The following is a 26296-nucleotide window of genomic DNA, read 5'->3' on the forward strand; positions in this document are numbered from 1 at the left end:
TTTGTGGTTCTCACCACCCTACATAATTTGGTATCATCTGCAAACTTGGCCACCACGCTACCCACCCCTACTTCCAGGTCATTTATGAATAAGTTAAAGAGCATTTGGTAGCATTTAGTTTATCAATGGCTGCCAGAATTTCTTCCTTGTCTACCACTATCTTCGCTAGTTCCTCAGATTCACCTCCTAAGAAGCTTGGTTCAGGTGCAGGAATTTTCCTCACCTCCTCTTGGGTGAAGACAGATGCAAAGAATTCATTCAGCTTCTCTGCAATCTCCCTGTCATCTTTTAGCACACCTTTCGTTCCTTCATCATTTAACGGGCCTACCGCTTCCCTAGCTGGCTTCCTGCTTTTGATGTACTTGAAGAACTGTTTGTTGCTGGTCTTGATGTTTGCAGCCATGCGTTCCTCATAATCCTTTTTTTTGCCTCCCTTACAGCTAACTTGCTTCTCTTTTGCCACCATTTGTGTTCCCTCTCATATTCTTCATCAGCCAAACTGGACTTCCATTTTCTAAAAGACATTTTCTTTTTTTTTGATAATTTCCTCAACCTCTCTTGTTAACCATGGTGGCTTTCTTTTGGACGGGGCGCTGCCTTTCCTAACCTGCGGAACACATTCCAGCTGAGCTTTTAAGACTGTGTTTTTAAATAACCTCCAAGCATCTTGGACAGTTTTGGTTCTCTTGATTTTCCCTTTCAGCTTCCTGCGCACTATCCCCCTCATCTTTGAGAAATTTCCCTTTCTGAAGGCAAATGTAACTACATTAGTAGTTGTCACTTGTTCGCATGCAGAGATACTGAATCTGACAGCATTGTGGTCGCTGTTCCCTATCGGCTCAACAACACTGACTTCCCGCACCAGATCACTGGTGTTTACACCAAGCCAGTTTTGCTCTGATTGAGCTTTGGTTAACCAAGATCTATTAATTATTTTGATAATACCTCATGATCTTGGTTTATTTCAATGCTGTTCCCTAGTCCTGATGCTCCTTGTTTGCTGCTATCTAAGACTGTTTTATCATTCTAGTACATATTTAGAACTGCTGGGACGTATCCCAGAATTCAAATTCTGTAGGGTTCATGTGCCTCAGTCTTTGGATCAAAATTTTGATTTTGGACCAGCGTGGCTGCAAGCAGGTCATATCTGCCCCACCCCTGGGGACTGGCTACTCTTCAGACTTGGCTCCCCCTCCCCACTCCCATGAAATTAACCATTTGTGTCCGTGAGGCTGAAAAGAAACCTGGCAAAATCAGATGCTTCAGCCAGCAAGTCAGTTACATTTTTTCCATGAGAAAAGAATGGGAAGAATGCAACTAGACCCTGGAGAAATCTGCTCAAATGTCAACTCCATACATCATGAGCTCTTGCACTGAGAGGAGAAATCCAAACTTACCTTCTGCCAAGAAAAAAAACTTTCTTAGAAATCTGAGACAGCAGCTGAAAAGATTGAAAGCCTCACAGACCCTCCCTCAACGCTCCTGAAATCTCTCCTGAGAACAAGGAAAAGCTAAGACTAAGAAAGCAACGTCTCTGGAGCAAAGTGTTGCAGGTTTTAGAACAGAGCAAAGATACCCTCAGATTTCTTCAGTTATCTTGCTGACATAAGCAATAATTTATTGTTGTTGCTGCTAATCATACAGCAAAATCCACAAGTTTTACAGAGAACACAAATATAAATTGATGTCTACAGAAATTGCCGTGTAAGATTTAACACCAGGAAAATAACAAACCTTTGTAAAATCAGACAGACTTGCCTTCTAGGTGGGAAGCAACTCCATTTGGTAGGTTACAATGATTCTCCCTACCCATACCAAGTCAGGATCCTAGAAACTCCCCACACGCAATCTGCATGAAGCCAACCACAAACTATTAAGTAACAACAGTACATAGAGATGTCATCATAACTGGCTTTATGGACTCTTGATCTCTCTCCAACCAGGTGAGCAACCTTCATCTTTTGTCATGCATCCTTGCCTGTTCATGTGTTTTATCACATGTTTCCCATGTAAATTCACACATCGGGACCTCTATCTGGTGTCAGAATGCTAGAAATGCTGACAGCTGCCCTAAGCTCTGGTCAGCTCCTGCTCTCTGCTCGAGTTCAGGTTCCTTCAACACCAGGACCTAATATGCAAAACAACATTACAGGTGGGAACCTGGTCCTGGCGTCAGGCCACACCATCCTCGGCCTGGCATCTCACACATCCGCATGAAGGCCACAGCTGCCCAGGCCATTATGACCGCTCGAGGCCAAGGAGGCCTCCCTTGCTTGCCATGTAACTAGTCAACAGACTGGGCAGAAGCCCCAGAGATATCAAAATGTTTGTATAGCACCTTAGCATGATTTTAGGGTACCAGGCCAACAAGAAGACAGCAAATAACTGGAGGAAAAAAGGGATCCGTGAATTTTGCCAAGGGTGGGGAGAAAGATTCCTAATAAAAACCTAACATTTTAAAAGGACATTTTAAAGTAATACAACTATACAAATTTAAGAAGAGTGAAACGTTCTGACTGATAGTCTCGCCTGTGTTGACACTGTGTCCAAAGGTTTCATGATTAATTTGAAGATATCAGAGTTAAGTAATCCAATGTAGATAAATTGAATCTGGTTGAGATTCGGGAGGCAGAAACCCTCCTGGGCTACAGAAAATCAATTCCATAAACATCTGAAGATTTGTTGAATCCTCATTTTAATAGTCGGGGGATTCTAAAGGAATGCTCTGGAGAGTTATGTGTCTGAGAGGTATTTCCAATGGGGCATAATTTGTTTAACAAGAGTTAATGGTTTCTGGAAGGGTACCAGGGAAGATAATATGCCCTGACACCGGTTAAGGGAATCCACACTGACTCTACCACATGGAATTTGCATGTTTCCCCATAATGCTGAACTTTCATGCAGAGTTCACGCCAAATTCCATGGAAGATCCTCCACATTAGCTTGGTAAAATACACTTAGCTATGATGTGGATTTTGATGGAGGTTTTTATAAAACTGCCAAATCAAAGAAGTCAAATGGGGGGGGGGTGGACCCAACAATAAGGTATAAAAATAGGAGCAGGGCTCTAGTGTGGGGAGAGATGATGGCCTCTGCTGCCACCACCAACACCCCACCCCCCCACCTGGCAAGGAGTACATAAAATAACCAAAATGATTCTAAAGACATTGTTTAAGCTACAACCAGAATTATACTTATTGGGTTTCTTTACATATCAACTGCAGCAAGAATGACAATCGCGAGGGTTTAGAAACATGAGAAGGCACCATCAGTGGACGACTGGACCACGAGACTTTCAGAGTACCTCCATTTAGACAAAATATCATCTAAAACAAAAGAATTACCATGGAACAACTTCCAGAGGACTCGGCAAGATTAACTACAATATCTTGAGGAGGGGGAAAAAAAGAGACTATTAGAAGACATAATTCTATGAGATAAATGACAAATGTTTAAGAATTGTATTTAAAGGGGAAAGACTTAGATAAGGAAATAATCTACACCTAAGCCTTAGTGTATAATTAATTATTGAATATAAGCAGAAGTGGAATGCTTAGGGGGGAGTCTGTAGTTAGACTGTTCCAATTTGTGTTTTATAAGTTTGTTTAACAAGTGTTTAACTGTGTTTAAATCTTAGCAATAATTTAAACGGATAATTAAGATTAGTTAGGTGGGAAATGGAGGGATAATGGTGGGAGAAGGGAAGAAGGAGAGGAAGGGTCAGGGAGGAATATTTGTTAATGTTAAAATGAGTAGTGAAAATAAGATAGAATAAAGGCAGAAGGTGAGAAGGTTTTTCTTCTTTTTTTAAAGGTTAGTAATATGTGTAAGTTAGTACAACACAAAAGGGAAGAAAGGGGAGAAAACCGTCTCAAATTGTGGTGGGAATGGTGTTAGGGTTAGATAGGTGGTAATGATTGTTTATGTTGTCAATTTATATAAAATGAATAAAGATTAATTTTTAAAAACCCTACCCCCACCCCACCGCTCTCTTTACAGGTTATTGCCTACCTCCTCTGAGTAAGTGTAAAAGGATGCTGGGGTAAAATCTCTCAGCCAGACTTCCCCTGTTAAGGACAACTCATTTTATTATATTGCTCTTGGAAACTGGTGAGACTGTTGTAATCTGGGGTTACAGAGTTACCACTGAGGTAAGAAAAGTCAGGTTTGAGGTAAGATGAATTTATTCAGATTTCTGGGCTTGGGACTAGTGGTGAACTTGTCTTTCAAAATGTATTTGGGTGTTTTTTGTTTTTGGTGAGGGGTAAGGTCCTTCTGAGTTTAGAGGAACCAGTGGAGAGTTTCTACTTCAAGGGCCAGTTCTCTTGCTTGAGGAACCAGCAGAGATCTTGTGGAATGTATTTGATTGGAAAATTTGCCCTTTTGGACTGAGGATTTTATAATAAGAAGTTGAAATAATGGAATAAAACTTGTTGCCTAAAAATCTTCATGGTTGCATAGCAAAAATAAAACAGCTAAATAACATTTGGATTGTGTCTGGTTCCTTCCACACAGGACTTTGCTTCTTTTAAGATGATGACTGAAGATCCCATGTAACTCAAAGTTATCTAATGGTTAAGATGGGTAGCACATGTGTAAAGTAGGAGTCCCCTTTTGAAAAAAGTATACCCAGAAATTATATCTTACTTAGAAAAAACTTGTGCCACCTCTCCAAGGAACCTGTTCAACGCAGCTTACAAAATATAACAAAATGTTAAAAGTTGTTAATTAAAAGCACAGCATTAAAAACTCAATTCCAGCATACAACCCACGATCAGCTTAAAATTAATACACCAGTTTCCATGCTAAAGGCACACTATAAAAATGGTGTTAAAAGATTAAAAACCTGGGTAAACGGAAACTGTTTGGCTTTGTGCCTACAAGAGAGAACTGCAGGTCAGCCTCCAGGGGAAGGGAATCCCTTCAAACGCCCGTCTCTGTTTCCCCAGACCTCATCTCTGAAACTGGGGACGCCACAAAGAGCAGATTTGGAAGGCAGTTCTCAACTGGAGGGTGGCACATCATGGGAACACATGAAGGAGGTGCTCCTTCATGCTGTCTGGCCCAAGCCATTTAGGATTTTAAAAGGAAGGACCAGCACCTTGTATTGTGCTCAGAAACAAACAGGCAGCCAGTGTTGATCTTTCAACAAAGGACTGGTACAATTCATGCCCTGAGGACAAACTTAGGGAGCTGGGGATGTTTAGTCTGGAGATGAGAAGATTATGGGGTAACATGATAGCCATGTTTAAATATCTGAAGGGGTGTCATTTGAAGGGCTGTTGAAGATGGAGCAAGTTCATTTTCTGCTGCTCCAGAGACTAGGACACAGAGTAATGGATTCAACATACTGGAAAAGGGATTCCACCTAAACATTAGGACAAACTTCCTGACAGTAAGGGCTGTTTGACTGTGGAATCCGATGCCTCGGAGGGTGGTGGAGTCTCCTCCTTTGGAGGTTTTTACACAGAGGCTGGGTGGTCATCTGTCATGAGTGCTTTGATTGTGTGTTCCTGCACTGCAGGAGGTTGGACTTGGTGGCCCTTGTGGTCTCTTCCAACTCTATGATTCTATGAATCTAACTAACAGCTGACTTTTGCAGAACCAGAAGCTTCCCTGATCACATCCTGCTTCCTGCAATGGCATTAAGAAGAAAGGAAACGCAGAACAATACACCACGACTGCATGCAGCCAGCTAGTCTGGTGCTTCCTTTTGCATGCATGCAAAATCCCACTTCCTGGCACCCGGAGATAGAAGTCTCTCTGGTGGTGATGGTTACCTAGCAATAATGAAAAAGGGACATTCTCCTTGGAGCAGAAGGGGCTAAGGGGTGATATGGCATTTGAAAAGATGATGGAATGGCAGCAGCTGCAGGAGGCCAGAGATGGGGCTGACTGGAACCATTGTAGCAGCTGGAGCTCAAGCAGGGTTGGGTTTCACAGAAGTTCCCATAAACAAGCCCCTCCAGCCCTCCCCCCCCCCACCACCACAAGTGCTTTCCTGGGGCGAGCATCAGCATAGTTGGGGCGCTGAAAAGAACAGGTTTCCAACAAGCAAGCTGAATCCCACTTTAAGCCAGCACATGTGCTAGAAATGGAAAGATAGGATTTCCAGGCATGTGATTGATTACATGAGAGGAAAAGACAATCAAGACTTCACCAAGCATTTATTTCAGTCCATATTGCTTTAAAAAAGAAACCACACAAGTCTCTGAACGGAGCCCAGCACCCCAGCCTGCTTCCCCAAAATCAGTTCTGTGGGGAACAGCCTGCTCAAAAAGTGCCACTCGACCCCCTTGTTCCCCTTTTGGTATGGAACCCTTGTGTCGCCCCCTCTCACTTGGCCTTCAAAGGCCTCCTCAAAACTTCCAGTCCCATAAAACATTACTCTTCATCCTCAGCTGATATGAAGCATAGCGAGGTCCAAGCTGTCCTTGGTCAAATTCATCCTTCCCAACTCTCCTGGGTTCTCTCCTGTTGGAACTGCAAACCAGGTGCCCACGAGTCTCATGGGAGGCTGTCACGGGTGCAGATGTGCTCCAGGCCCAGGCAGGAGGCCACCGGGAGCCCCATGGGAACCTCCCTGAAACAGTCAGGAACAAATTCTTTAGGTCCCATTCACACGGGCCACCCTGAGGTCAGAAGCCACCGTGCAGCCACTTGGCTACAACCGAGGTGGCACAGCTGTCGCAGACTCTCTCTGACAACAGCATTTTGTACACGGAGATTTTCTATGGGATTATGCACAGGCATTGAGGGGAAAAATAATCTACAGAATACACAGCATGGAATGCTGCCCAGAGTATTGGCTTCCCAGAACCAGTAATGTTCAAAATCTTCTCAATTCAGTAATTCCACCCGAGGGAATCTGCGCCTGCACTTCCATGGAAGAGGGCGGGGGGGGGGGGGGGGGAGCCTGTCCTGCAGGCCCTGCCGAGGCCCCAAACTGTCGCAGGATTCAAAGACGCTTGGACTGTGCCCCAAGGCAAACAGGTCACCGGAGCAGATCTTTCCGCATTGGGGTGCTACGATCCCTCTTCAGCCCCTGACAACAGCTTCACTGCCAAATTTTGGATTAATGGAAGATTCCAGACAGTTTTCAAAGTCAGCTTCACAAAAAGTGCACGCCAGTAATCTCACACTGATGTGACCAAGGCACAGATCACTGTAGCCAGATTGTGCTTTTAAACGGCATCTCATCTGGAGGGAACAAGAGCCGTGGTGTGCCACGGAGAAGGCCTGAGTCTCCAAGGGTGAGTCAGAACCAACCACACCCAAAGCTACAAACCCCCTCAGCCATTCGCAGGACCTTCATGGGAAGGTCAACCCTCCTGAACATGGGCTGCCAGGTAAAAATGAAACCTCCAAAGCAAAGTTCCAACTCAGCCAGCCTCCCCAAGAGCAACCAAGAACACCTGCCACAGATTTAGCTAAAAGCCAAATCTGTTGAACTGATGCAAACATTTTTAAAGCACTTCTGCAAGCTGCTGCTTGTGCAAGCAAACATCCAGACATGTTCAAAATGAACAAAAATGGCTTGAAACTGGCACGGCCTTGAGACGGTTTGGACATGGATCTGGTCTGCCTCAACCGAGATGAGAAACGTCTTCATTGTGAAGGTAAAACCAGGTAGAAGATGCAGCAGAGAGGAATGATGGGGGAACATACAGAACTCAGGCAAAGATGAAAAACAGGCCCATTCCAAGATGTAGATGATCACTTCATGGCGAATAAATAACAACACACCTGGGGAATGTCTCGTTCAGGAATCCCCAGCTCTTGTAAGCCTCTCAGCACCTTTGGAATTCTGACACAAAGTGATGATGTTCACTACAAAATGGCTGCCACAGGAGACGGCACCAAGTACAAAATGCCCTCTGATACACCACCCAGCTGTCGCCCTTACACAACAAGGATGGCAACCAGGGAGGATATGCACTTGCCTATTATGCCAGTAGAAAGCTGCAACCTAATAGTCAACTTCTTCCAAGTAAACACAGGTTGTATGGTACTGGCAGTCCCTTACCTAAGCCAGTCTTCAGGCTATTCTGGCCTAAGGGACTTAGGTTTGTTTACGAGACCTTTCCAGGCAGTGAACCTAGAGAACTCCGCTCCTCAACCTGAGAGGGACCTTATCTGTGATACAAACCTACCAGCCATTTTTCTTCCTAAAGTAAGACCCTAACGATCAATATCTGACAAACTGATCAAATATTTTCAAAATGCTTTAATATATTTTGCAGATTTTATGAAGTATCATAGTATGCACATAAACCAGACACAACTTGCACAGCTGCCATTCATTTCAAAGAGGGCTGTCCACAAAACTCCTAGACAGACTCCATATTGTCCTTGTCAGAACAAGTTCGTTCAGAATTTCCATCGCAGCTATTAAGACAGCTTTTCCTCCAGTCCCCACAGTAGTCCTCAGACTGGAAAATCCCTTCCACAAGCCCCATAGCAGTAAGATCACTTATGAATGCTTTAAACACAGTAATATTCGTGACTCCACAACAACAATCCCTTGTATGTAAAGTAATGTGGGAATTCTATTCCATTTGTTGTGATAGCATCGACTAAAATGTTAAGCAAATTCCTTAATTTGTTTTCTTATGCTGTATGAACACACATGCCACCCGTTTTCTGAAACTCTGTCATAGCCAATGTGCCTGCCCTATATAAAACAATAACAGGCCAAGGGAACTTGCCTGTTATTCCCAGATGAATGAGTTTAATAGGGCATGAAAGTCCCTCAGAGTGGTACTTTTCCAGTCTGGAGATCCCAAACAAGTCCCCAGTTCAGATGACAAAATTTTATTTTGTGTGTATCTTCCACATAAAACTCCATCAGAAAGGCTTCTTTATTTTTAGCTACACAGTAAAACACAGAGAAACATTACAGCAGCCAACCTCGACCTGTCAATCTAACTAACTAATAAACGTGATGCACTGTTCCCGAGTCTGTCCCCATATCAACCAGACATGTGGAGAAAATAATCAGAAAAAACTCTGATTCCCTTTGCACTTGTGTGTGTGTATGTGTGTGTGTGTATGTGTGTGTGTGTGTGTGTGGGGGTCATACTGAAGCCACTGTGTATGAGAAGTAGGTGTCAATTTCCCCATTCAGACAATAACTCGCTTGAAGGGTTCAAGGATTTTACTGAAGCCATGAAAGAAAGGCAGCAGGCCCAGTCTGGTTCCCATCCGCTGGTGGAGTTTGTACAGCTTCCGCCATTTGCGCTCAAACTTGAAGCAACTCCATGTCATGGCAGAGTTTACTAATCTCAGCCTGGTACTCGTACCTCTCTCATTCCCACCGCTGTTGTTGCTTTGAAGTGTCACTGGTGGGTGCCGAATCAGAATCAGAACCCACAACCATGGCCACAGGTTGGGTGAGCCAGGCTGCACTCTTTCGGCATCCGGGTCTCGTTTCCACAACTCCTTGTGGTTGTGCCCCTCCCCCAGGATCATCCCACGTCACAGTTCTGTAATCCAAGAGCTCCCGGCCGGGAGTATGGGGCTCCTCACACAGAAAGCTTAAGCTTGCACCTCGAGCCAGCCTGCACGTGCTCCGTCGTGGCTCAAAGGCCTGCAGCTGAAGCAGTGTCTGACCTTAAAGTCTCTGTCCGACTCTTCTCACTGTGCAATAATGTCCTGCAAAGAGGGGCTCCCAGCCCTCCTCCTCCGCATGCCTGAAAGTCCTTGAAGAAAAGTTATAATCGCCACTATAACGTTTGCAACTTCAGCTGCTGATGGGAGCATGAAGTTGGTAACAGTAGCGAACAGTCTTAATGTCACTTTCCCCATTCAGACAATAACTCGCTTGAAGGGTTCGAGGATTTAATTGAAGACATGAAAGAAAGACAGCAGAAGACTTTCCTCACGAATTGGCGCCAAACTAGTAGATAATATAATGTAGCAATCCCCACTCCCATATTTGAAACAATCCAGGACAATATCAACAGTCCAGCCCAGAGCCTCTTCCCTGCTCAAAGCTCCAAGGCCAGAGATGCGGCACCTGCAGCTAACGCTATCCCCAGCTATTCCCCCCTCCCAGCAATGGCATCCTGACAGCAGGGCATAATCATTCCTCCCCCACACTACTTTCCTCACCTGAAATTTGTTTTGCATTCTCAAAACTAGAGGATCAACTCAATAATGTGAAGAACAAGACTGGCACAGCCAAACTAGTACTCCATGTTGAGCCTATTACAGAAAAGGCCCAAAACAGCGAGTGACTGGGCACTTGTGCACTTTCCAGTTAAATGTGTCACATGATTGTCTTGCCAGTTACAGTTATTGTGAATGGTCATGTGCTTATCTTGTATCCTTTTTTTTTTTGAAGAGACATTTCACAAACTGTAGCTTTTTTCTTTCATTGCTGCTTAGTCCACTATTTACATTATTCCCTATTCTCCAAACTTGGGCCCAAGTATGCAGATCAAAAAATCTGCACAATAGGGCCAGGTAAGGGATAGGGGTAGATGTCTCTGCAAGGTGGAAACCCCAGGTTTGTGGGAGAATCCAAAATAATTAAACAGGAAACCATCCCAAAACAAAGAAGCAGCCTGTGCGCAGGAATACACACTGCAAAGTTAAAAAATGCAGATTAACACTTCACTAGACGACAGGAAGTCTGAAAGGAAAACAACATCTGAAGTGAAAGGGTGAAAATGACCAGAGGACGGGGGAAAGAAGCAAGAAAGTGGCCAAGATGGTGGGAGGGAAACAGAAGTTGCACAGAAAGGGGCAGCTGTAGTGGAATGAGATGGAGCAGGTGGCAGCTGTAGTGGAAAGCAGGGGAGGTGGCAGCAGAGGCAATCATGATGGGAAGGAAGACGAAGTGGTAGCTACTGTGGGCATCACTAATTGGGAAGCACATGTTCAACTCCAACCCCTCGTCCCCACAGACAGCTCTCCTCTTGGTGCATTGGGTGGAGAGGTAGTAGTAACAATGTCCCCTCCTGATGTGTCTGAATAAATTATCAGTCTTTGATAATTTAAAAGCGCAGGGTCCTTAAATTGCCGAGAGGGCATTGCCAGTGAGTCCTGATGCACTTCAGGGATCCCTGTGGCCACACTGAAAATAACAGAGAAGCTGCTTGAGATTTCTGGGGCTTCCTCTTTTATTTTAGTATCATAGTTTAAACCAAAAATCTTCTCTCTCTTCTTCAGCAATGAAAATGGCTGTAGTGGGGTTTAAAAAACAAAACCCACCAGCTGCATACAGAGATCTCCCCCTTGTGTTTATGGTGCTTCAGTGGAGGACGGCCACAAGCAGCTGAGCTGATTTACTACAGCTGGAAACATGCCAAACAGGAGATAGAAGGCAGTTATGTAGCTGCACAACATTAGCAAAGCAAAACAGTAAAATTCCAGTTGCCATTTTATGCAAATCCCCCCAGGGCTGAGGTGTTTGGAAACAACAGCTTCAGAGTAAGGTCCAATTAACATGAATTATTTTAGACTCAAGGAAGTTTTGAACATGTGAATGATATTACTCCACAGAATACTTGATGTGAATTGCAGTTAAACTTGCCATTTTCCTTAGGGGGATGAGGAGATGATTAAACAAACCTCAGTGAATTGTTCTTCAGGGCTTTTTTCTCCCTCTAAAATAGTGGTTCTCAACCTAGGGGTCGAACGACCCTTTCACAGGGGTTGCCTAAGACTCTCTGCATCAGTGTTCTCCATCTGTAAAATGGACAAATGTTAGGATTGGGGGTCACCACAACATGAGGAACTGTATTAAAGGGTTGCGGCACTAGGAAGGCTGAGAACCACGGCTCTAAAAGGAGAATTCCAGTTTATTATGCCTAACTAACAGCAGCCCGGTCCTGGATAGGCCAGGTTGGCTTGATCTTGTCAGATCTCAGAGGCTAAGTAGCATCCACCATGACAAGTACGTGGAAAGGAGACCCCCCCGCCCCGCCCCAAGGAATACCAGGGTCACGACGCGAAGGCAGGCAATGGAAAAACCATCTCAGAAAAGAAGCCCTATGGGATGACCCATAAGTCAGCTGTGACTTGACAGCACCCTCCCCCAAAAGGGGGGAAGTGCATCCTCTCAGTTATCAGTATGCATCATTTTGGGTACAAATCACAATCTCAACATTCATCAAGACTGCAAGTACTGAAATTCATCGTTGTTACAATCTTCCCTGGAAATAATGAGCAGAGGGTTCAATCACACTTCAAGAAAGCGATATTAAAATCAATTTCTCATAAGAAAAGAGCGAAGTCCCCCCAAATTGCAGAAGTCAACAGGCAACACTTTGCAATTGTTCAGAGCCAATGAAGGGTCCTTCTCCTCTGAGCAAAAGAGGACATCTATCAGTGTTTCCCAGCACCCAATCAGGGAGGCAGGAGTAAATTATTCTTGAACTTCCTGGCTGCTGGGGCCCACCCCTTTCTCCTCCAGTTCTGGGTCCCTGACAAGCAGTTTCACCTTCCAGATCGGAGTGAGAGCGGACCTCCCCTCCTGGAGAAAACACTTAACAAGAACAAGAACAAAACAAGGAAGGAGCACAACTTGGAGAAGAAACAGAGCAGCCCAGTAAACATTGGCTGAAAGTTGACTACAAACACAGCACCTGGTATACAAGAGAGGGAAAACGCTGCTTGGGAGGGCAAGTGCCCTCTTCCGCCCAAAGAAGAAGGACCCTTCACAGGCGAGTATCAGTTACTGTTTTCCACTTGAGTTTGAGGACATCTGGGTTACCTCCCCTAGCAGTGTCACTATTCGCTATGGGTCGGGATCGTTTTCCTCTTCAAGAATCTGCTGTATCGCCTTGCATCCAAAACTGGCATCCACCGAACTGAATGAATTCACCCTGTAAAATTCGGCGATGCACTCCCAAAGGCACCTGCTGATGGTTTGAGCAGACTCTGTTTGGAGCCTCTGCTGTGGTTGGCCACTGATATAGACATTGCTTCAGATCTCCTGGGATGAGGAACACCTGAATGGTACACCACACGTCAAGCTTGTGCCAAAAGACCTCCTTGGTTCTGATTTAATCAGAAGGGAGGCAAGAAGATTCCCTGTTGCCTATGAAAGCATGAGTTAATCTTCAGAATAACGGTGGGATCTGTTCTGAGGACCACCTTATCCTTATGGAAAAAGGACAATTATAATTTGACTGACAGCACAGCTAACTCTCAGACTCACTGGGCCGAGGTGACTGCCACAAGGAATATGATCTTCATCCTGAGGTGTTTGACAGAAATGTCCATAATTGGCTCAAAAGGATGCCTGGTCAAGGCAAGCAGGACTAAATGTAACTTCCAGGTAGGAAAATGATGTCTGGTGGACACAGTCTTAAAGGATGACCCTCTAGGGAAACATTTGATGTGCGGATGAAAAGATGGAGCCCATCCGTCTAAGTCAGTGGTGGCGAACCTATGGCACAGGTGCCACAGGTGGCACTCAGTACCCTCTCTGTGGACACGTGCAAACAGAGTGCTCCCTCCACACACACATCTAGGCTGGCCTAGGCCGCTGGGCTCGATTATTAGCATTAAATCTAAGACCAGGTTTTGGGGAAGCAGTGTAGGTAACCCTGTTAAGCGCTGTTAAACCCCACTGATTTTCATGCGAAAAGGGTGGGTGTAAATGGGAAATTCTCACAATGGAGAGATGTAGGGAGTGGTGTCCCCCAAGGATCCGTTTTGGGACCAGTGCTCTTTAACCTAATCATAAATGACCTGGAAGTAGGGGTGGGTAGCATGGTGGCCAAGTTTGCAGATGATACCAAATTATGTAGGGTGGTGAGAACCACAAAGGATTGCGAAGAGCTCCAAGCGGACCTTGATAAATTAGGTGAGTGGGCTAAGAAATGGCAAATGCAGTTCAATGTAGCAAAATGTAAAGTGATGAACATAGGGGCAAAAAATCCAAACTTCACATACACGCTACAAGGGTCAGTGCTATCAGTCACAGACCAGCAAAGGGATTTGGGCGTCTTAGTTGATAGTTCCACGGGAATGTCAACTCAATGCATGGCAGCTGTGAAAAAGGCAAACTCTATGCTGGGGATAACTAGGAAAGAAGTTGATAATAAAACTGCAAGGATTGTCATGCCCTTATATAAAGCAGTGGTGTGACCGCACTTGGAGTACTGTGTTCAGTTCTGGTCGCCACATCTCAAAAAGGATATTGAAGAGATAGAAAAAGGGCAGAGAAGGGCAATGAGGATGATTGAGGGACTGGAGCACCTTCCTTATAAGGAGAGGCTGCAGTGTTTGGGGTTCTTTAGTTTGGAGAGGAGACGTCTGAGGGGGGATATGATTGAAGTCTATAAAATTATGCATGGGATAGAAAATGTTGACAGAGAGACATTTTTCTCTCTTTCTCACAATACTAGAACCAGGAGGCATTCATTGAAAATCCTGGGGGGAAGAATTAGGACTAATAAAAGGAAACACTTCTTCACGCAACGTGTGATTGGTGTTTGGAATATGCTGCCACAGGAGGTGGTGATGGCCACTAACTGGATAGCTTTAAAAGGGGCTTGGACAGATTTATGGAGGAGAAGTCGATTTATGGCTACCAATCTTGATCCTCTTTGATCTGAAATTGCAAATGCCTTAGTAGTCCAGGTGCTTGGGAGCAACAGCCGCAGAAGGCCATTGCTTTCACATCCTGCATGTGAGCTCCCAAAGGCACCTGGGGGGCCACTGCGAGTAGCAGAGAGCTGGACTAGATGGACTCTGGTCTGATCCAGCAGGCTAGTTCTTATGCTCTTAGTGTTGTATATTCTCTTGTTAAAATGCCCTTCTAGAGACCAACATAATATTGGTGACCGCTTGGCTATATCCTTTTGCCATCAAGTCCCACCGTTCAATCTCCACCAGGTCAAGTTCCATCGCTCTGATTCTGGGTGGAGGACTGGGCCCTGGCGGAGAAGGTTCTTGGACAGCGGGAGAGGGAACGGTTGGCAGGTTGACAGCTGCATGATGTTGGAGAACCAAGGCCAATGCAACCAACAGGGGGCTACCAAGATCACATCCGCCTTCTCCTCTCAGATCTCCCTTAGAAGCCTAGGGATAAGAAAAAAAATGGGGGGAAAGGCATTCAGCAGTGCTAAAGGCCAGCTGATAGATAAGGAATCCATCGCTTCAGCCCTCGGATGATGAAAACAAGAGAAGAATCTGGGCACCTGATTGTTCAAATTGGACTCAAATTCATTATTTGGACATAACAATATACATTAATGAGGACAAGAGAATCGAGTTTCTTCCATATCACAAGCCCACTGATAAGAATAAGGCATTACATTTTGCATCTTTCCACCCCAAACATCTAAGGCAGTGTTTCCCAACCAGGGTACCCTGACCTCACTCTTCATATCTCACGGTACCCCTGCCGCCACCCTCCACCTTCCCCTCCCATTGCCCCTGCTTGTCACACACCCCACCTTCCCCTCCCAGGGTGAAGGGTAGCACTGGGGGTCGGGGTGGCGCCGGTGGGAGACACCACAAAAATGAGGGGGGGCGGTAGTGTTGCCGCGGTACCTCTGGGACATGCTCACGGCACCCCAGGGTACCAGGGAACCCTGGTTGAGAATGGCTGATCAAAGGATTAATTTACCATTTACTCAACTCATCAGGGCTAAAAGGAATTCAACCAAGGAGAAGGCATTTTTACAAGAAGCTGAGCTGATCATGCAAAATTATTATTCCAGAGGATATCCACGGCAGGTTTTGAATAGAGCATGGCAAAGCATCAAAAATGTTAATAGAAGGGATTTGCTGACACCTAGAGATCGACCTGCAGTATCACGACTCACTTGTGCTTTGGATTTTACCAACAAAGCCATGGATATCAAGCAGATAATTTACAAGCATTGGGATTTAGTCAAGGAGATTCCTGGATGCTCCATTCCACCCCGCATTGGATATAGACGGACATCCAATTTGAAACAGAGACTGGTGGCAGCAAATTTAAACGTAAGGAAGACTGTGAAAGCTATTTTGACTGGGCATTTTAAATGTGGAAGCTGCAGAGAGTGTACTTTGTCTTTGAATGTCAAAGAAATAACGGTTCATTGGTAGACTTACCCTGAAGGGGCCTTCTCCTGGACGGCAACGAGGTCATCCTGATTGGGGTGATTTCCCAATCCAGTCTCAGGGAGGCAGGAACTAATTTGTTGCCACTTCCTGTGGGGGATTGGGCGCCCATTTGCCCCAGTGCTTGACTAACACAGCAGTAAGAGAGAAGAAAGAACTACAACAAGATAATAACAGGAAGTAACAACTACCAGAAAACGACAACAGATTATTTAACTATCATAACGTAATGGAACAAGAGGAACTGACATAAAGTGAAACATTAGGGGAATGAGGTGCCCCTGTCACTGACCGATTCCTGGTACTAGAGATCAGTTTTCTGTCGTGTTATGTAAATTAAGAGTTTTTTAGAGTATTGTGTGTTGTGAAGCTCCAGGGGGGGCCAGGATGCCGTCGCCGTCCAGGAGAAGGCCCCTTCAGGGTAAGTCTACCAATGGACCATTCTCCTGGAGGTGACCTTGGGCATCCTGATTGGGACCCCCCGAGCAGCATCCCTTATAGGGTGGGTAACTTAATCCCCCAAAATGTGTTCCAATACTCTATATCCAAATGCAGCCTCATTTGCTGCCACGGTGTTCAGCCTGTAGTGTTTAATGAATGAGGTCACTGATGACCATGTAGCTGCTCTGCAAATGTCCTCTACAGGAATTTGGCGTCTAAGGGCTGTGTTGGTGGTGGCGCTCCTGGTTGAATGAGCTGTGATGCCAGGAGGTATAGGAATTTTGGCTGCCCTGTTAGCCTCTATGATGCAGGATCTGATGGAAGAACTGATGGCCGCCCGTGACATTGTCCCTCCTAGATTTGGCATGGACACATTGATGAAGAGACTTTCTGTGTGTCTGATGGATTCGGTTCTGATGATGAAGGCTTTGAGTGCCCGACGTACATCCAGCTGATGCCATAGGTCAGGGGTAGGGAACCTGCGGCTCTCCAGATGTTCAGGAACTACAATTCCCATCAGCCCCCACCAGCATGGCCAATTGGCCATGCTGACAGAGGCTGATGGGAATTGTAGTTCCTGAACATCTGGAGAGCCGCAGGTTCCCTACCCCTGCCATAGGTGTTTCTTCGGGTGAGATGGGGAAGGGAAGAAGGTGGGCAGAATTATTTTCTGCTTCAAACGGAATAAGGAACCCACCTTTGGGACGAAAGTGGGATCGAGACGCATCACCACCCGGTCCTTGTGGAAAATACACAACTGAGAGTTTATGGATAATGCACGTAGTTCTGACACTCTTTTGGCCGACGTAAGGGCGACCAGGAGGAGAAGTTTCATACGAAGCCATTTGAGGTCAATAGTCTGAATAGGCTCGAATGGGTGTTTTGTGAGCGCATTTAAAACTACATTTAGCTTCCATGAAGGGAATCTATGTACAACAGGTGCCTGCTTTTGCCTAACTCCTTTAAGGAATCTTAGAATGTCGGGATGTTGAGAAGCAGTTACTCCTTGGAATCGTGGCCATACGGTGGTGAGTGCAGCCACCTGTCGCCGCAAGGTTGAACTTCTCAAGCCCCTGTCAAAACCGTCTTGCAAGAACTGGAGGATCTGTGGAACCCTGGGCCAAGTAGAATCGGTAGCGTTCTTCTCTGCCCACTTAACGAAGGTCAGCCAAGAGGAATTATAGATACGTATGGTGGAGGGTTTGCGTGCAGCGATGATGGTCTCAGTTACCCGTCTTGAGTATCCTTTTTTGGCTAACGATTGGCGCTCAATCTCCAGGCGGTTAGACAGAACCATTGGGGGTCCTGGTGCTGGATTGGACCCTGCGAAAACATGTCTATTGGTGTGGGTAGAGTAAGAGGTGGATCGATGGACAGCGGCAGAATGGAGGAAAACCACGGCTGTCTGGGCCACCAGGGTGCTACCAGAATCACTTCCGCCTTCTCCTTCCAAATCTTCCTCAAGAGTTTGGGGATTACTGGAATTGGTGGAAAGGCATATAGCTTTCTCAGCCACCGTGCCGTCAGAGCATCTGTGTCTTGTGCTAGAGCAGGGGTAGGGAACCTGCGGCTCTCCAGATGTTCAGGAACTACAATTCCCATCAGCCTCTGTCAGCATGGCCAATTGGCCATGCTGGTAGGGGCTGATGGGAATTGTAGTTCCTGAACATCTGGAGAGCCGCAGGTTCCCTACCCCTGTGCTAGAGGATGGAAATACCTCGTGAAGAATTGAAGAAGTTGATGGTTCTTTTCTGAGGCGAACAGATCTATTGCCGGAACCCCAAATGTTTGTGTAATTTGATGAAATATTGAAGGATGCAGCTTCCATTCCACTTCCAACACCGTCTGATGACTGAGCCAGTCAGCCTCTATGTTGAGGTTTCCGCTGATGTGTTTTGCCGTTAGCGAGGCTAGGTGAGACTCTGCCCAGGTTAGAATTCGGGACGCTTCCTGATGCAAACGGACGAACCGAGATCTTCCCTGGTTGTTGACATGGGCCTTTACTGCGACGTTGTCTGTCCTTATCAAGATGTGTTGGTTCTGGACATGAGGTTGCAGGTGCTGCAGAGCGAAGTGGATCATTTTCATCTCTCGTAGATTGATGGGGAGTAACGACTGATCCGGCGACCAGGTGCCCTGAGCGAGGTGGCCTTGGCAGGATGCTCCCCACCCCCGTAGGCTGGCGCCTGTGAATTGGATTGACAGACAAGGGTCTAACTTCAGAGGCTCTGCGGGCCGATGGCGTCTGTGAATACCTGTGGATCCGATTGTCGTGTAGGAAAACCTTGCCTTTGGTGAGGTTCTTCTGATGGGACCACCAAAGTAGGCTGCTCTTGAGTTGGGGGGTGGGGGGGGATCACGACAGACCGGTCTTGCTTCCACATTATCTGTAGTTGGTAAGGCTTCAGGAATCTCTGTAATGACCTCGCATGGAATCTTCCCCACTGCAGCATGTCGATGATCAAGATGAAGAGCCCCATCAATCTGGCCAACTGAAGAATGGACGCTCTTTTTGCTGCTAAAAAGATGGTTACCATCCTCTGTATCTTTATGGTTTTGTTGCGGGGAATGAACAAGGAGTTGTGTATGGTGTCTATTATCGCTCCAGGATGTTGCATGTGAGTGGTAGGAGTTAAGGAACTCTTCTGGAAGTTGATGAGGAACCCATGATGAGTTAGGGTCGAGACAATGGATGAAAGGTCCAGGGCATTCTGTTGTTTGGACACCGACCTCATGAGAATGTCGTCCAGATAAGGATGGACATGAATCCCCTGTTGTCTGAGGGCTGTGAGGGGAACGAGGAGGACCTTTGTAGAGACTCTGGGAGCCGTGGCCAGTCCGAACAGGACAGCCTTGTACTGGAACTGTTGATTCCCCACAGCGAATCTGAGGAAGGCTCTGTGGCGGGGGTTGATAGGCACATGTAAGTAGGCCTCAGTCAGATCCAGAGATGTGAGGATGGTCTCCTGGTCGAAGACTGTCCATAATGGAGTGAAGAGTTTCCATCTTGAACCATTGTAGACGTATGTGTCTGTTTACATACCAGAGGTTCAGAATGGCCCACCAGTCCCCGTTCCTTTTGGGAACGGTAAAGAAGTGGGAGTAGACTCCACAGAAATGTTCCGAAAGAGGCACAGGTTCTATGGCCTGAATCTTGAGTAGATGCTGAATGGCTTTTTGAGTTCGCAGTCTTTTGACTGGGTTGGAGTGGGCTGGGAACTGGTGGAAATGAGGTTTCGGGATCCGGTAGAACTCTATGAGATAGCCTGTGGAGACTACCTCCCTCGTCCAACAGTCGACATGACTGCCTGTCCAGGATCTGGCGATGATACTACTCTAACTTGATGGAATACGGAAAGATTGGATTGACAGACGAGGGTCTAACTTCAGAGGCTCTGTGGGCTGATGTAATTGCCACCAGGAATATTGTTTTCACATGGAGCCAGCGCAAGTGAATGGACTGAACCGGTTCTAAGGGGGAATTGGTAAGAGCCATAAAAACAGTGTGGAGGCGCCAGGATGGGAACTGTGGTTCACAGGAGGTTGCTGTTGCTGAACACCCTTAAGGAAACGTAACACATCCGGGTATTGCGTTAAGCCAAAACCTTGGAACTGGGGACAGACTGTGGACAAGGCAGCTACCTGACGTTTAAGAGTGACACTCCTGAGGCCCATTCGGAATCCGTCCTGCAGAAATTCTAGGACTGAGGTCAAGGAAGGATTACTTGGGTCCCGCAGTTTTTCCCTGGACCAGTTCACGAATGACCTCCATGTGGAATTATATAGCCTCATAGTGGAAGGCCTGCAGGAGGCCAGCATGGTATCAATGATGTCCTCGAGTAACCTTTGCACCTTATTGTTCCCCGCTCAACAGCTGGGTGGCCAGACACAGACATCCTGGGTCAGGATGACGCAGAGGACCCTGGGGCAGAAGATCTGGCAGCCCTGGAAGCTGGGATGGAGAAGATACTACCATATCCATTATTGCAGAGAAACACGGTCTCCTAGGCCTGGACAGGGAGACTAGGATGACCTCTGCCTTTCCAGCCCGGATGCGTCTTAGTAGCCTTGTATTACTGGTGTTGGAGGGAAGGCGTAGAGAAGATTCTGAGGCCACGGGGCAATCAGAGCATCTACTTCCTGTGCACAATGAAAGAACCTGGAGAAGGTCGGGACTTGCACGTTTTCTACTGTGGCAAAGAGGACCACCATCGGGTTGCCGAAGCGAGAGGTGATCTGAAGGAATGCTGACCTGTTGAGCAACCACTCTGCTGGGGAAACAGTTTGCCAGCTCAGCCAATCAGCGCTCAGGTTGAGTTTCCCTTTGACGTGTTCGGCCTGGATGCTCAGGACATTCCCCTCTGCCCAGGTAAGAATCTTGCTTGCTTCCTTGTGAAGGCAAGCTGAACATGACCCCCCTCGATGGTTCAGGTAGGTCTTGGTCACTACGATGTCGGTTCGAACAAGCACATGTTTGCCAATCACCTTCTGTTCGAAATGTTGTAGGGCCAAGAAGGCAGCTCGCATCTCTAGTGCGTTGATGGGAAGAGAGGAGGTTGGTTTGGACCACCTGCCCTGCGTGAATTCTTCCACCAATGTGGCTCCCCAGCCCTGGAGGTTCAACTCTATGAAGATCTGCACATAAGATCTGCACTTTGTCGGCAAAGATCTTACCCTGTGTCAAAATGGTCCTGCATTTCCATCTTCGGAGCTCTGTTTTGAGAGACTGATGAATATTGAGGGGCCTGTCCAGTTTCTGAAGGATCACCACTGGTGAGGTGGGAGGAAGAACTGCAGTCCTCTGGAGTGAAATCTGCTCCACCAGATCGTGTCGAATGTGGCTGTCCTGACTCCTAGAAACTTGGACAGGAAGAGAAGGGAAAACTGTCCTGAATTTGATCCCCATGGACACCATCATAATGATCTTCTGGATCTTGTCCTCTGGCACGAATAGGTGTTCTTGACGGTGTCAATCATTACCCCTAGGTAAATGAGCTGTTAGGTTGCAGATGGCTCTTCCCCAGAATCACGAGAAACCGTGGTCTTGTAGGACCTGCAGGTCAGATGTAAGTCCTGAAGTGCTGCTGATGTAGATTTGGATCTTATAGTAGGTTGTCCAAATAGGAGTGTATGCGGCAAATAGGAGTGTATGCGGTACCCTTGTTGGTGAAGGAGTGTTATGGGACCTAGGAGCAATTTCGAGAAGACCCTCAGGCTGCGTGAGACTGTCGAGTAGGTACATGTAGATAAGTTTCCGTGAGCTCCAGTGAAGTGAAGAAGTCTCTTGGGAAAAGAGCTTCTGTGATGGACCTCAGGGATTCCATCTTGAACTCTTCAGGTGGATGTACTTGTGCACAGTACAAAGATCAAGGAACGTCCATCAATTTCCGTTCTTCTTCAACACCGTGAAGAAGTGTGAGTAGTGACCGGAGGCCTTCTCTGATGACCTGGAGGACCAGAAGATGATCGACAGCGGCACGATTACTGATCACCTTCTCTGGTCTGGAACTGATTAAAGAGAGGAAGAAGTTGGATGGAGGAAGGTGATGAATTCTATAATGTAATCTAAGGAGACCACCTCCTGGGACCATGCAACGATGTGGTCTCCTCTCCACTGAGCCCAAAAGTTGAGAAGGTGAACTCCTACCAGTGAATCGCTGGAGTCAGGATCGAGGAGTGACGTCTGTCCTAGGAGTCTTGTTGAATTTATGTTGGGATCTGAAGTCACCCCTCCTATGAAAGGACCCTCTAGGTTGCCAGTTTGTGGTTCTGTTCTCCCTGGCAGTGCACTGAAGTACCTCTGAGTGTGGAAATTAGTTCTGGACCAGGAGGGGGATCTCTCTGGACGAACGGACTTGGGCATAGTCTCTATGGTCTTTGGTTTCCACCAAGATGTCGTCAAGTTCCTTACCGAATGGCCTACCCCTCCTTGAAGGAGTAGGCAGCCACAATAGATTTAGACTGATTGTCCGTCTGCCAGGTCCTCAGCCAGGCATTTCTCCATACGACCACAGTGGAGGCCATGGAGTCCGCTATGAAAGAAGCCGCTATTGTAACTATTTCCAGACCGCCCCTGGTGCCACGGGCTTCGGGGGGTAGAATTTCCATGATGCGGCCTAGCCAACTATGGTAGCTCTAGATACGGTGGAGGGAGGATCGGTGGTCTTCATGGCCACGGCAAGGACTAATGGGAGCATCTGAGCGCAGCCTCAGATCTTTTATCGAAGGGATCCTTGAGGTTGCCCTCCCTGTCCTTGGAAGTCAATCCCAAGGATTGTACGGCCACCATGGAGGCATCTGCTAATGGGACCTTGAGGAGCTCTTCCACAACTCGGGCACCACATAATGCTTGCTTGCATTAGACAGGAGGTGTTGTTGGAGACCGGGGTCTCCCATTCCTTCCTGATTCTCTTAATGAAATATTCCGGTAAGGGCAGGATGAACCTAGAATGCTCATCCTGTGGGAAGAAGATCTTGTTGTCTTTAGGACAGCCTATGATGTTAGATGTCGCACCGCTGCCGGAGGGTAGAGGAGTCTTGGGCTCCTCTAATGTCAGAACCCCCAGTAAAACGACAAACTCGTGTTGTAGAACAGCAGTTTATTGAAACGATGGGTCTGCAGTTGGCAAAGCCAAGAATACCGGAGTCAGTATTCACACAGCAATTATAGTCAAACGGACAACCACCACCACCCCCTATGGGAAAGAGTGCCCCACATAGAATGCATGTAGATAACAGTGAGAGAACCAGTCCGTGACCTTGAAGACACCTGCGATGTGCAGACATTTCACAGCAGCTAGAAAAGACAGTTAGAAACAGCATTAACCCTTACCCCCCTCCCCACAGTGAGACTTAAAGCAGCAAAAGCGATCCCTTTATTTAGGCCTCCTGACATACTGCCTCTTTTAGGGCTTTCCTCCCGGCTTGTTTGGGCAACGTTGATGAAACTTTTTTATAAGACCAGGGGCTTTTACATTTGTAACAAAGATCCATTGATTCTGCCCAGGCAAACAACCTTTCCAGGAGACCAAATACTGTAGGCGGTTTCGATAGATGCGAGAGTCAAGAATATCAGACAGTTCATAATGCTTGGAACCATCAATCAGAATCGGAGGAGGCACTTTCATCTCTTGATGCCAGACATCCGGGGAATTGGTTTTCTTCAGCAGGCTGCAATGAAACACAGGGTGAATTTTACTCAAAGCTTTGGCAAGTCCAGTTCAGCGGTTACCTTGTTAATGACCCTGACAATTCGAAAGGGGCCCACATTTCGCACTCAGCTTGGAGGGTCGGTGCAGACTACGCAAATTCTTAGTGGACAAATAGACCATGTCACCCACCACCAACGGGAAATCACGCCTGCGCTTATTTGCTTGACGCTTGTAGGCCTCCCTAGCCTTTGTAAGGGCACGCAGGATTTCCGGCCATTGCTGAGCCACAGACTGAATCCAATCCTGAAGTTCAGGTGCGGGTGAAGCATCTGACAGCAGCAAATGGGGCAAGGGGGGTGCTGACTGTCCATGAACCACCTCAAATGGAGTCTTGCCCGTACTGCTATGAACAGAGTTATTATAGGCGTATTCAGCATAGGGCAACAGGTCAACCCAATTATCCTGCTGATAATTGGCATAACAACGAAGATATTGTTCCAACGTCTGTTGGGTTCTCTCGGCCTCGCCATCGGTCTGTGGATGAAAGGCAGATGAGACCCCCTGCTCCACCCCTAACAATTTGAATAAGGCCCTCCAGAAACGAGACACGAACATGGAGCCGCGATCCGAAATTAACTTCTTCGGAAACGAATGTAAACGGTAGATATGCAACATGAACAGTTCAGCCAATTTCTGGGCAGTGGGAATAGAAGCACATGGAATAAAGTGGGCTTGTTTCGAGAATAAATCTACCACAGTCCAAATCACCGTTTTGCCATGACTCAGGGGCAGGTCAGTAATGAAATCCATGGAAACCACTTGCCAGGGGGCACTAGGTAAGGCAATGTCCTGTAACAGGCCCTGAGCCTTTGCAGGGATTGTCTTGGCCATGGCACACACAGGACACCCTTTGATGTAATCCTCAATATCCTTACGCATGGTTCTCCACCAAAACTGCCTTCTTAACAAGTGCAGGGGTTTTCACAAAGCCGAAATGGCCTGCAGATTTGACATCATGCCCCTGGTGGAGAATTTGAGAACTCCAGAGCTGTCGCAATTTTGGCGAAGAGGAATTCCTGGTTCTCTTGGTTGAACTCCTAAAGGACTGATCAGAGGAAGAATGGTAGGTTACTCATAATCAGGAAGGCGCTCTAAGATCCAAACTGGGATCCAGCCCTTTCACGTGGCTGTCTTCTCCTGCTGAGGAGTGAGGGAGCGCGTGCTCAGGGGACCTAAGTAACCCCTAGTATGCCCTTGGAGCGGAGCAGGCAGAGTTGGTGCATTAGAGGGAGGTGGACTACCGGTGACCCTGGATCCCCTGCCCTGGGTTTCACGGGTTCCTCATTATCAGAAGGTGCTCGAAGGAACTGGGATCCAGCCCTTTTACATGGCTGTCTTCTCCTCCTGCTGAGGAGTGAGGGAGTGCATGCTCAGGGGACCTAGGTAACCTCTAGCATGCCCTTGGAGCATAGCAGGCAGATCCTCTGAAGATGCCAGCCACAGATGCAGGCGAAACGTCAGGAGAGAATGCTGCTAGAACATGGCCATACAGCCCGGAAACCACACAGCACCCAAATGATTCCGGCCATGAAAGCCTTCGACAATAGCAGGCAGAGTTGGTGAGTTAGAGGGAGGTGGTGTAAGGTTGCTGTCTAACCTTGGAGAGTTTTCGTCTGCCAAGGTTGGCGCGCAGCCCGGAATTGGGGAGTGCTCCTTGTATCTGCTTTGATTTTTCCTTGCCTGTCTGTGTGAAACTGTCTTGCTGTAGTTTTCGGATGGGAACTATAGCTGTTTAACTTTGGCGGGAATTGGGAGGCGAGCCTGTAAAAGCGGCTGTTCTTGCGTTGGGGCCCCAGTTCCCACATTCCGTGTGTGTGACTTAGATTGCCAGATCAATAAAGAGCTAAACGTTACTTTTGGTCTGGACTTTGCAAGTTCCTTACAGGTGGACTACCAGTAACGCTGGATCCCCTGCCTTGGAGGTAGCACTCAATGTGCTCCTCGATGGCCCTCTGGCATGCTGGAAATTCAGTGGAGGGAAGGGCTTGCCATTCCCTAGTAGAAGAAGGGAGGGCCAGTTGTCTCTGAGTTGGGGGAATTCCCTCCCCCTCCGCTGAGCGGACTTGCCTTGCGTGCGCCGAGACTGCCGCTCCAAAAGTTCCCTGCTGGGCAATCCGCTGAGGAGTGTCCCTCTGAGCCCGCATGAGAGTCTTCTGGTAGTGCGTGGGTGGGCGCTATCCTCCCCTGCTTCGCGGGAGGCTCTGGCTGAATGTCCACGCCTGCGCGTTTTCCGTTGGCTGCTGAGCCGATGCGGCACGCAAAACAGTTGACTGCCTGCGAGGCAGTCTTGCTGGCCGCAGCTGGAGCTCCGAAGGAGGAGACGCGGCTGCTGGGGGGAGATACCACTTCCTCTTGGAAGGAGCCCTAGTGGCTTCTGCGCCCGCCCCCCCTGGAGGATCTCCCTAGGAAGGGAGAAGTTCTGATCTGCCATTTTGGTGGGAACGGAGAATTGAGCAGGAAGGGAGAAGCAGGGGGAGTAAGAAACTCCCCAAGCCTACACACACACACACACACACACACACACACAAAATAACACGAATACAAGGGTAACACAAGAGGAAAAGAAAACTCACGAC

At 47.2% G+C, this 26296-nt stretch overlaps 1 protein-coding gene across 3 annotated transcripts in view; it reads right to left on the reverse strand.

Annotated features, from left to right (window-relative positions):
• TSPAN9 (tetraspanin 9) overlaps positions 1-26296 on the reverse strand; it is a 208446-nt gene that overhangs the window by 170915 nt on the left and 11235 nt on the right. The gene's annotated exons all lie outside the window — the stretch shown is intronic.

The sequence above is a fragment of the Sphaerodactylus townsendi genome, linkage group LG10 (genome assembly GCF_021028975.2).
Source record: "Sphaerodactylus townsendi isolate TG3544 linkage group LG10, MPM_Stown_v2.3, whole genome shotgun sequence".
In the NCBI taxonomy this organism is placed as follows: Eukaryota; Metazoa; Chordata; class Lepidosauria; order Squamata; family Sphaerodactylidae; genus Sphaerodactylus; species Sphaerodactylus townsendi.